Genomic DNA, 10,833 nt, shown 5'->3' with positions numbered 1-10,833 from the left:
GTAATCAAGTTTAACATCACCAGTGATAAGTCGTGTTGATAGCACGTACCCTGATAGAATGTGCTGAGAAGGGTACTTCATCTCTGTGATGTTCTTCCTAAAAACACATAATTCTATATCCGAGAAAAATATCAGACAAATCCAAATTGAGGGACAATCTATAAAACACATTATCAGTAGTTCTCAAAACTGTCACAGTCAGGAAAAAACAAGAGAGATTGAGAAACGGTCATAGACCAGAGGAGAGTAAGGAAACAGGGCAACTAAATGTAATGTGATAATCTGGGTGTTCCTTTGGAACAGAAAAAGGACATTAGTAGAAAAATAAGTGTAATCAGAATAAAATCTGGAGTTTAGTTAATAGGAATGTATCAAGTTGGTTTCTTTTTTTTTTTTTTAAAGATTTTATTTATTTATTCGACAGAGAGAGAGACAGCCAGCGAGAGAGGGAACACAAGCAGGGGGAGTGGGAGAGGAAGAAGCAGGCTCCTAGCGGAGGAGCCTGACGTGGGGCTCGATCCCAGAACACCGGGATCACGCCCTGAGCCGAAGGCAGACGCTTAACCGCTGTGCCACCCAGGCGCCCCTCAAGTTGGTTTCTTAACTGTGACAGATGTCCCATGGCAACGTAAGATCTTAGGGAAAACTGGGGGAGGGGTTTATGGGAACTGTGCTATCTTTGCAACTTTTCTCTAGCTTTAAAACTGTTCTAGAGCAAACAATTTATTAACCCCACCCTCCCTCCAAAAAAAGGTGGCCAAATATTTGCTTCCTTCTGGGTCTCCACTCGGAGACTCAGCATGGTCTGTTTCTTATTTGAGCATTTGGGTCTTGGGACAAACACTAAGGTAGGGTTTATGAGTACTGAGCGCTCCCATTACTTGCCATTTATCCGTGTCCTTCCATTGATGCCCTTTGAGCCATTTTTCAATCCCTGTGAGCGTTTTTATCCAAGTTATATTAAAATAATTCATAAAATACCTTTGAAACATCTGTCATGTGCTTAGGTACAAATACCTGTTTCCTTCATACATATATTTTATAATTCTAATGGAAAGAACTACATCATTGTTCTCAAGTGGTTTGAGGCCATATAATCCTAATATTTGTTATTCATAATCCCATTATCTTCTAGACTTTGGCACTTGATTTATTATTTAATTTGAAAAAAATAGAAAGTGGAATCCATAATCCCTCATTTATCAGTTCTTGAAGAACAATAGGAATGCGAAGCAACTGTGAGTCTGAGATCTGATGGAAAGACTGATAATAAATCAACACTGCATTTGCGAATTTGCCAAGATTTGGAGTGGATTTTTTTAGTTAAATGGAAATTATAAAAACAATCTTTAAATCCCATTAGCATTCTCAAATGCATTTCCTCTGCACTTAGTGGCTAGAATGCATTCAGATTTTCCAAGGGTACCTTAAGTAGCTTTGGTCATGTCCTTTTCTAAAAGATGTGCACATGATTTTAGTGAAAATTTTTCCTCTCTTCTTATTCTCTGAAGAAAGGCGTCAATATTGCCACCATTTGGAAGTTTTTTTTACCTTTTATTTATTGATTTGAGAGTGAGAGAGAGCACAAACGGGGGGTGGGGAGGGGCAGAGGGAGAAGCAGACTCCCTGCTGAGCTGAGCAGGGAGCCAAGGGGCTCACTCCCAGGACTCTTGAGATCAGGACCCGAACCGAAGGTAGAAACTTAACCCACTGAGCCACCCAGGAGCTCCTGGAAGGAGTTTTAATTTCTTACTCTTTTTCCTGGATTAAAAATAATTCCTCTATTGTCTGTATTGATTTGATATACACGACTGAAACTCGCCTATAGAGTCTCATGCTTTTGTTTTTATAACAAAAGGAGTGTAAACCAGAAAGTCTAAAATAGAAGTTGCAACCTGCCGGCCCATAGGCCGAACAGCCACACAGATTCGTTTTGGTAGGTCCCATATAACTTAAACATTTTTTTTTCACATAAAAATCAAGATTTCCATATTCTTTTAAAACCGCAGTTCTGGCAACATGGGACTCCCATTTCCATCCGGCTACAGTTAGCTGGACCTGGCTTCCTCACCTAGCTGACAGGCAGGCCCTCCGGCATGCCACAATCCAAATGGTAAGACCCTTGGTTGACCCCATTCCCATCTCTCTGCAGCTAACTGAATTTCCAAGTCCTGATCGAGAATATCGGTTACTCTCTTGGTCTAAATGATTTTCTTTGAAGTGTCATAAAAAGAAAGAGAAAATAAAGTAACGAAAATAAAGTAACGCAGCTATGAAGCAAAACGGACCTTGTGCAAACCTTCCGTAACACCAGCGTAAAGCCATCACTCTACACGTGTTTAGGATAAGTAATAAAGAAATGAACACCCCTTGATTTTAAGTGTCCCACCTTCGGAATAATACTCTTGAAGCTGCCAGCCAAAATCTGGGGTTCTTGGTGCTCATGGCAAGAAATAAAGCCACTTCGTAACCAGCACCCCCCTTTGCAGTTGCCATGGGATACTATGCAGTCCTAGTGACTTCAAATTACACGCTTCGACTTCCTAAATTCGAAGGGTAATTGTGGATGGAAAACATCAGGTCTCAGACGATGCAGTGTGATCGACGGTTCTGAAGGAGGAAAGGAGAAGAGTGCTTTTTCTGCATCCCTCCCCGCAGGGACAGCACAGCTAGACATGGGAGACTCTCCCGCTAAGACAGAACCTGCCCGGAACAGAGCAGCGCCGACACAACAGACATGAATATTCTCATCCCGACTTCTTAGACTATGTTGGACATTAACTTTTCTCTTTTTCGGGGGGGGGGAAGGGGGATGGGAGCAGAGGGAGAGAGATCTCAGAACCCTGAGATCATGACCTGAGCCGAAATCAAGAGTCGGACAGACACTTAACCAACTGAGCCACCCAGGCGCACCTGGACGTTGACTTCTTAATGTCTATGCCATGATGAACAAAACCGTACATACTTTCCCATTTTCCTGAAAGCTTAATCTATGGTAATACTATACAACAACAACAAAAAAGGAACTGATTGTTTTTGGCTTCATAGGATGTGTATCCTGCTTTTTCTCTATTTGTTATAATAAAATTCATTTTGTCCTAAGTATTTCTCAAATGATCTGCCACATCTCAGAGCCCCGAATCAAGAGTCATATACGCTATGTATTAGACTCCTGATTTTTTATATCCCCTCTGTCTAAAGTCGGCAGGAGTGGTGGAGATGTATCTGGAAAGTTGGTTTGAAGGCAGGAAATCACAAAGGCCAATTGTCCAGGAAGTAAAGAGGACCAGTATGACCTGGGGAGACATAGGTGGACACCACCCACCCCCAGCCCCAAACTGTTCATTTCCTGGTATCAAAGACTTGATCCAGGACACTTTCTGGGCCTGGCAGCTCAGCCTCCTGCCTGGGCCTTCTCAACTGTTCTACTTAGGGCTTCCGTCCTCAGGAGCAGACAAAGAACAGATTCTATTGCCCTCTGGTTCAGGCTTACACAGTACCCTGCCCCTTTTAATCCTCTGAAGTGAGATAGAGAAAAGAACGTCAAACTTTAGTAAATCAAGCCCTCTAGAGAATAATGCAGACCAAGTAGAGCATTTCTAATGGATTTTTCTTTGCATGCTGTAACAGGAGGGGGCTGATATGCGGTGGCCAGCTGGGGTCACATGTAGGTGGAAAGGAAGACCAGCTGGGCAGTGGCAGAAACCTAAAAGCAATGCTACCAGAGCAATAACACTGCAGCAGACTAATGACTCGTTCTACCTCTGTGCTCTCCACCCCCTTCCTACGTCCATCTATCCCACACTAAAACAAAAGACTGAGGGCTGATAGACTGGGTCAGGGGTGAGGGAAGAGAGGTACAGGGAAGGTGGTGAAGGTTTAGACACCAGTGGAATATGGATAAAGGGGGCCCAATGCTGTCCAGCAGAAAGTGCAAAAAGAAACACACTAAATCCCAAGACTCTAAGAGCAGATAGGCTTGTGACCTACTTTGTGGGAAAGTTGCAAAACCCCAGAGAGGAAATGGCCACAGAAGAGTCTGGTAGGATGTGGCTGTGGAGAGACAGTTACTTCCCAAACCCAGGCACGGCAATGGAAACAGCCAGAATGGCCCTGACACAATTCACTAATAGTGTGGACTGCCCTATGCCACCAACAGGACCAGGTAGATGGGGGGGGACGATGGCTCATGGACACCTGGTGGGCAACACACTTCAATTCCTGGTATGACAAAAGCCCCCAAGAGCCTAGCCACAACCACAGGAAAGGGAGGAAACGGAACATTTCCATAACCTCAGTCAAAGAGGGGTCTTGGTAGAAATTGAGTTACAGAATAACAGAAAAAGTTTTTGTTTTTAAGATTCATTTATTTGCGAGAGAGAGAGAGCACGCAAGCAGTAGGAGGGACAGAGGGAAAGAATCTCAAGCAGACTCCCCACTGAGGGTGGAGCCAGACTCGGGACTCAATCTCACAACCCTGAGATCATGACCTGAGCTGAAACCAAGAGTGGGATGCTTAACCGACTGAGCCACCCAGGCGCCCTGAAAAAGTTCTTTTTCTTGCATGCCTCAGTTGTATGCCCAGTACAAAATGTAAATTGATTTGGTTTTTGCCAAAGCCTATCGCACTGTGAAGCTGAAATCATAAAACATTCCTGGCCACACACAGCTGTGGTCAAAGTGTCTGAAATGAATAATGCATGGTGTTGTATTGCTTATTGGGAATGAGTGCTTGATGATCTAAAATTTAAACCCTATAATATGTGATCCTGGGCGGTGGGGTGGGGGGGGGGGGTCACCTGATTTGGAAATATAAGAAGCAAAAGTGAAGAATGAGTAAGAATACAGAAAAAGCAGAAACTGTTCCACTGAATTTTTTTCTAACATGAACTTTGCTTTAGCCAAGCAAGGTAAATTAGTAAACCAATCTGTTTCTGGGTACAATTTTTATTAAAATTTGGTGAAAATGGGAAACTGTATTCTATGCCCCTATTTGTGTATAAAATGGGGATATATGTGCTTATCTGTGCATAGGAAATGTCTGAGATGATGTGTAAGAGACTGTTATTAACAGAAATTGCCTCCTGGGTGAGAAGGCTAAGGGTCTGGAGTGAGAGAGAAATAATTCTTTACTCATGAATGTATTCCTTTAATTTTTTTTAAATTGTATTTATTTTGGAGAGAGAGAGCGTGCATGAGTGGGGGAAGGGGCAGAGGGAGAGGGAATCTCAAGCAGACTCCACACTGAGCGTGGAGCCTGATGCAGGACTTGATCTCACGACCCTGAGATCGTGACCCCAGCTGAAATCAAGAGTCAGATGCTCTACCGACTGAGCCACGCAGGTGCCCCGAATGCATTACTTTAACTTTAAAAGCAATATCAGCAAGTAGCCAAAACAAATAGCCAAAGCCATTGGTAAGTCACAGCTATTTTATTAGAGAGTGAGTAAAGGAAGCCAGGGAGCAAGGAGAGGAGGGCAGCAGGACTCTAGAACCGGGGGCATGCAGCTCCCATAGCTGCAGTTCCCGGTCCCAGGTTCCTGGTGGTGGTTCCTGGTCTCCGATCCCAGGGGTCAAATCTTGTAAGTCCTAATAATAAAACTTCCTTTATTCGAGAAAACTCAAGGGGATCTTTGCCACCCAAAGAGCCCTAACTGAAATCACCAATCCCTTGGGGAGAAAGGCTGATTTGAAAACAAAATGTCTAGATCACATTCTCCCAGCTCATCTGCTTCCCCTGTTAACAATGGGAAGGAGTCTAACTCACATTTTTTACTGTGTTTTTCACCCTTTGTGGCTAGGCGACAGAGTTGCCTCTTGTCTGCCGTATCTTGGTCATGTTTCTTTTTTTTTTTTTAAAGATTTTATTTATTTATTTGACAGAGATAGAGACAGCCAGCGAGAGAGGGAACACAAGCAGGGGGAGTGGGAGAGGAAGAAGCAGGCTCATAGCAGAAGAGCCTGATGTGGGGCTCGATCCCAGAACGCCGGGATCACGCCCTGAGCCGAAGGCAGACGCTTAACCGCTGTGCCACCCAGGCGCCCCCTTGGTCATGTTTCTAACATATGGACTGAATTCTGTAATAGGCTAATAGGCTCTGTCTATAGTTATTAATATGATGATGTGTTTTATTTACTAATGTATTTCAGTTGAAAATGGACGTTGTGATCTTGGTGACCCATTTAAACCTTTCTAAAGTTAAAAGAAAGTAGAATGTATATGGTAACTGAACAGGAATGACCTGCTGAAAAAGCAAATATTTTCTTTCAGTGAGACTGTCAGAAGAAGCTGCTATCCTGAAGAAAAAAAAACAACGAATCAACCAAGTCCAGTAATACATTCCAGCTTCAGGGCCTTAGTACCTGCTGTTGCCTTTGCCTTGAAGATTCTTCCCTCAAACACCAGCATGGCGCATTCCCTCACCTTCCTTCTGGTCTCTGCTCAATTATCTCCTTTCTACGGAGGTCTTCCCTGGCTACCCTATTTAAGATAGCTTCTCCCGCTCGGAATCCCATGCCTTCCCAGCCCTCTTTAGCCCCATTCTCTATTTTTTCCTTAGCTTTTTATTTATTTTATTTATTTGAGAGACAGAGCACAAGCATGGTGGAGGGGTGGAGGGAGAGGGAGAAGCAGACTCCCTGCTGAGTAGGGACCCTGATGCGGGGCTCAATCACAGGACCCTGGGATCAGGACTTGAGCCGAAGGCAGATGCTTAACTGAGCCATCCAGGCGCCCCTTTTCCTTAGCTTTTGACACTATTAATATTCTTTGTTTTTTTTATATTTTTCCCCAAGTCTTAACTGAAATACAAGCTCTGAGAGCAAGGAATTTGACGTTTTATTCATGAAAGCAAAATGTATCTCTAGGGGCGCCTGGGTGGCACAGCGGTTAAGCGCCTGCCTTCGGCTCAGGGCGTGATCCTGGCGTTATGGGATTGAGCCCCACATCAGGCTCTTCCACTATGAGCCTGCTTCTTCCTCTCCCACTCCTCCTGCTTGTGTTCCCTCTCTCGCTGGCTGTCTCTATCTCTGTCGAATAAATAAATAAAATCTTTAAAAAAAAAAAATGTATCTCTAGTCTCCAGCAGTGTCTAACACAGACTAAGTGCTCAACAAAAATTTGTGGAAAGACTGAATGAAATCACAATGACTGGCTGTTGAAAGGACACACAGATAGGTTGTACAAACCTGCTAGATAATCTCCATATATGCTCCCTGCTATGCATCTGAGATAAATCCCTGTGCTATACAGATGACACTTACAAAGGCAAATCCAGTGGCTGTACATTAGGAGAGATACTATGCTTGGCAGGCGTAGATTTCACCCTTACATTACCATGTCAACAGGTCTCACTGAGATGCTCATGTGCCAAGAACTCTGGTCTTCGACCAAATTTGAATCTTCTACATGCTGAGTGATTGGGGGAACTTGTCTTATTTAGCCTTTTGAAATAAAGGTGGTTAATAGTCTTTATAGCACGGCTGATGTTGTAAAGATTAATATACGCAAAATTTTATAAATATGTCTTCTCAGAGTGACTGGTCTTTTAAATACTCCACATATTTCCTGAGGTGACAAATAGTTCAAAAGATTTAGGAATATTTAGGAAGAAAAATGTTTACTAGGCAGAGTTCAGTACTTTCCATAGGACAGTCTGAACAATAATTGCTGGGGATGGACAGTGAGGGAAAGGTTTCCGTTGCCTTTCCATTATCAGCCATTGTAAGGGAGGTGGGAAATGAAAGAGGTCCAGAAAGATTTAATTTTATTTTCCTTCAAAATTGTTATCTCTGATAACCAGTCACCAAGTTGGATTTGACAAGTAGGTTAGAAGCCACTTCATTGGCTAGTTTTTTAAGAGTTACAGAGGCACTCAATAACGTGAGCGGTTGGAAATGGAAAACTGGAGTTCAGGGTGAAATAAGCGAGAGGTTGTTTGTGATGGGAGCAACCGCAAGGATGAGGGCTTACAGGTTATAAAGGTGGAAGCGCCGGGGCAATGGGAGGTGGAGGCCTGAGTGTGTTCAGGGCCATCTTTGTGCTTCTTAAAACAGAACATGAAAGCTCTTAGTCAAGAGAAATCAAACTTACTACAAAGTAAATCCTCAAATGCACAACTTGTAACTGATAGGGACATAATAAAAGGTCAATAAGAATCTTAAAAATGTTTTATTGAATTATAACATACACAGAAAAAGCATAAGAGTAGATGCTTCTGAGCAGAACTCCAGTCTCATTTGTAATCTGTGTATTTCTTTAACAAAAAAAACTTTGTGTTTATATTATAAACAAAAAGATTTAAAAATAAACTCTTAAATGGGGGCACCTGGGTGGCTCAGTTGGTTACAGGTCCAACTCTTTTTTTTTTTTTTTTAAATGATTTTTTATTATATTATTTTAGTCACCATACAGTACATCCCCGGTTTCCGATGCAAGGCTCGAGGACTCATTAGTTGTGTATAACACCCAGTGCACCATGCAATACGTGCCCTCCTTACTACCCATCACCGGTCTATCCCATTCCCCCACCCCTCTCCCCTCTGAATACAGGTCCAACTCTTGATTTCAGCTCAGGTCATGATCTCAGGGTCTCGAGACCACCCTCCTCCTCCCCCTCCTGGGCGTGTGCTTGTGCTCTCTCAAAACAAAGCAAAACAAAACAAAAACTCTTATGGAAAATGCTTGGGAACATAATACATTCAGAAAAATACATTCACTCTGTAAACATGCATTCAGTGTCTAGGCCAGGTATTTTGTTAGGAAACAGAAAGACAAAAGCCACAAACTCTACTCATTAGGAGCCTAAAGCCTACTGGTTAGACATCCAAGTTGCACATAATCCAGTGTGGTAAATGTTAGCGTGCACATACTCTGAAGTTAAGAAATTGACTGGGGCATGCATTACCTTTCTTCAGGGAGTTTTATATTTTTGCTTTATACACATATGAACAGTATTTCAAGGCGAACTCCGTTTCCCCTGAACTCTTTTACAATGAGGCCTGACTCTTTGACTTCTGTATCATCTCTGCTTTGTCCAATTTAAAGAAGAATCTTGATTAATCAGTTAACCAGAATTCCCCATCCTCCACATCTGATCCCCCTCAATATGTAATCAGGTTCCTCATCCTCCAATATTCCCCAGATGATGTCTGATCATTCTGGCCTGCCTTCAGCAAGAATCCTGTTAGGTCAGTTCAGCCAGAATCTTCCCTCACCTCAGATGTGCCCTCTTAGTAATTTTCATTCCACTGACCCCACCCTGCTCCTTGGCTATAAATTCCCACTTGTCCATGCTCTATTCAGAGTTGAGTCCAATCTCTCTCACACTGCAAAATTCTATCCCAGTGGTCCCTACACCTATCACACACGATAGTCCCCCACCCCCACCCTGATTAAGTCTTCCTTACCATGCTTTGACAAGCAAGAGATACAGTTCTTGCTCCCATGAAACCTACAGAAAAATGGGAAGGAATCTTTAAATTTCTTTCACACTCACAATAATGAAGGATAGTTGGAAGAAAGGCAGGCAGGGACAAGGGGCCCTGCCCTAAGAGGAAACCACCCTTAAAAGGATTCTACACCGCTCTGAAAGGAGCCTTCCACCCTTTCCCACCTGATAGGTAGATGACAAAAACCTGATTGGATGACAGGCTCATGGAGGGTTAATCAGATTACAACAGGTGCCAACAAGCCCATAAAAACCCCTAGACTTAGAAACTGGTGGCAACCCTCTCAGGTTCCCTCACTCTTTGGGAGCTTTGTGCTATCGCTCAAGAAACTTTGCTTTGCTGCCCACCACTCTTCGTCTGGTCTACCTCTTTAGTCTTCGAAGTGGCGTGACCAAGAACCTCAGGCACTAAAGGAAATCTTTTAACAAGAACACTTATTGCACAACCTAAGAACCATGGTCTTTGGTCTGCACATATCTACAGATGGCATTTCCCTTATCCTTACAGAGCACTCTGGAACCTAACAATTATTACTATCTCCCATCTCCAAAGAGCAATGGAATCCTTCCTATCAATGGTAAACCACATTCACTTCTCAATGTCCATCCAATTCAGGAATCCAATTGCTGGAAAACAGGCAGTGTTGAAACTTCATGGGGCATCGTCTTTGAGAAAAGAGGCCATGCCCGCTCAATAGTACCTAGCGGGAGTGAGTATTCAATAAATGTTAGTTGTTGTTACTGATGACCACCTCAGAAAAGGAGAGCAGCCGTATCTTGTAGGGATTCCCAGAGCAACTTTTAGGGGTGTTGTCACAACTAACATTTAGAACGTCATTAATCCTGCTAAGAAAAGAGAAAAAAGAACTCTTAAATTAAATTTCTTGGGAGTTAGGGTGTGGCACTTCAGTCCAGGCTACCATTGAAATGATGGCTTTCTAGATAAGGTGGGCTATTCATTCATGGCCCTTCTTAGTCTGCTAGTCCATTAATCTGGCAGGTAAAAGGCATTTAAATGGCTTATGTTTGCTTTGCTGAAATAACATTTCAGAATGCATTCTTGTAAGGAGACACAGTACTTTAGCATGGTTCTTTTTAGAAGAAAAGAGGACTTCCATTGCCGAGACCAAAATTCCTCTGGATTTCTTCTATGTATTTTGCCAGTTTGACCTGAGTTGTTTGTTTCTTTAGTAGGGAAAATCCAGTAGCCAAGTCCACAGCTAAACCACAGCTCAAGTAGTCTCCATTACGTTGACCTAGAAACTGTAATTCAAAGCTAGTGTTCTTTCAATTTCAAGGTATCTTTCCCTGAATCATAGGAGAAAGCTAATGACTTTGAGCTCAAATGGCAAATGCTGATGCTGATGGCTTTATATAGTCCCCT

This window comes from Ursus arctos, unplaced genomic scaffold (genome assembly GCF_023065955.2).
Source record: "Ursus arctos isolate Adak ecotype North America unplaced genomic scaffold, UrsArc2.0 scaffold_19, whole genome shotgun sequence".
Classification (NCBI taxonomy): Eukaryota; Metazoa; Chordata; class Mammalia; order Carnivora; family Ursidae; genus Ursus; species Ursus arctos.
This window is presented reverse-complemented; position numbering follows the sequence as displayed.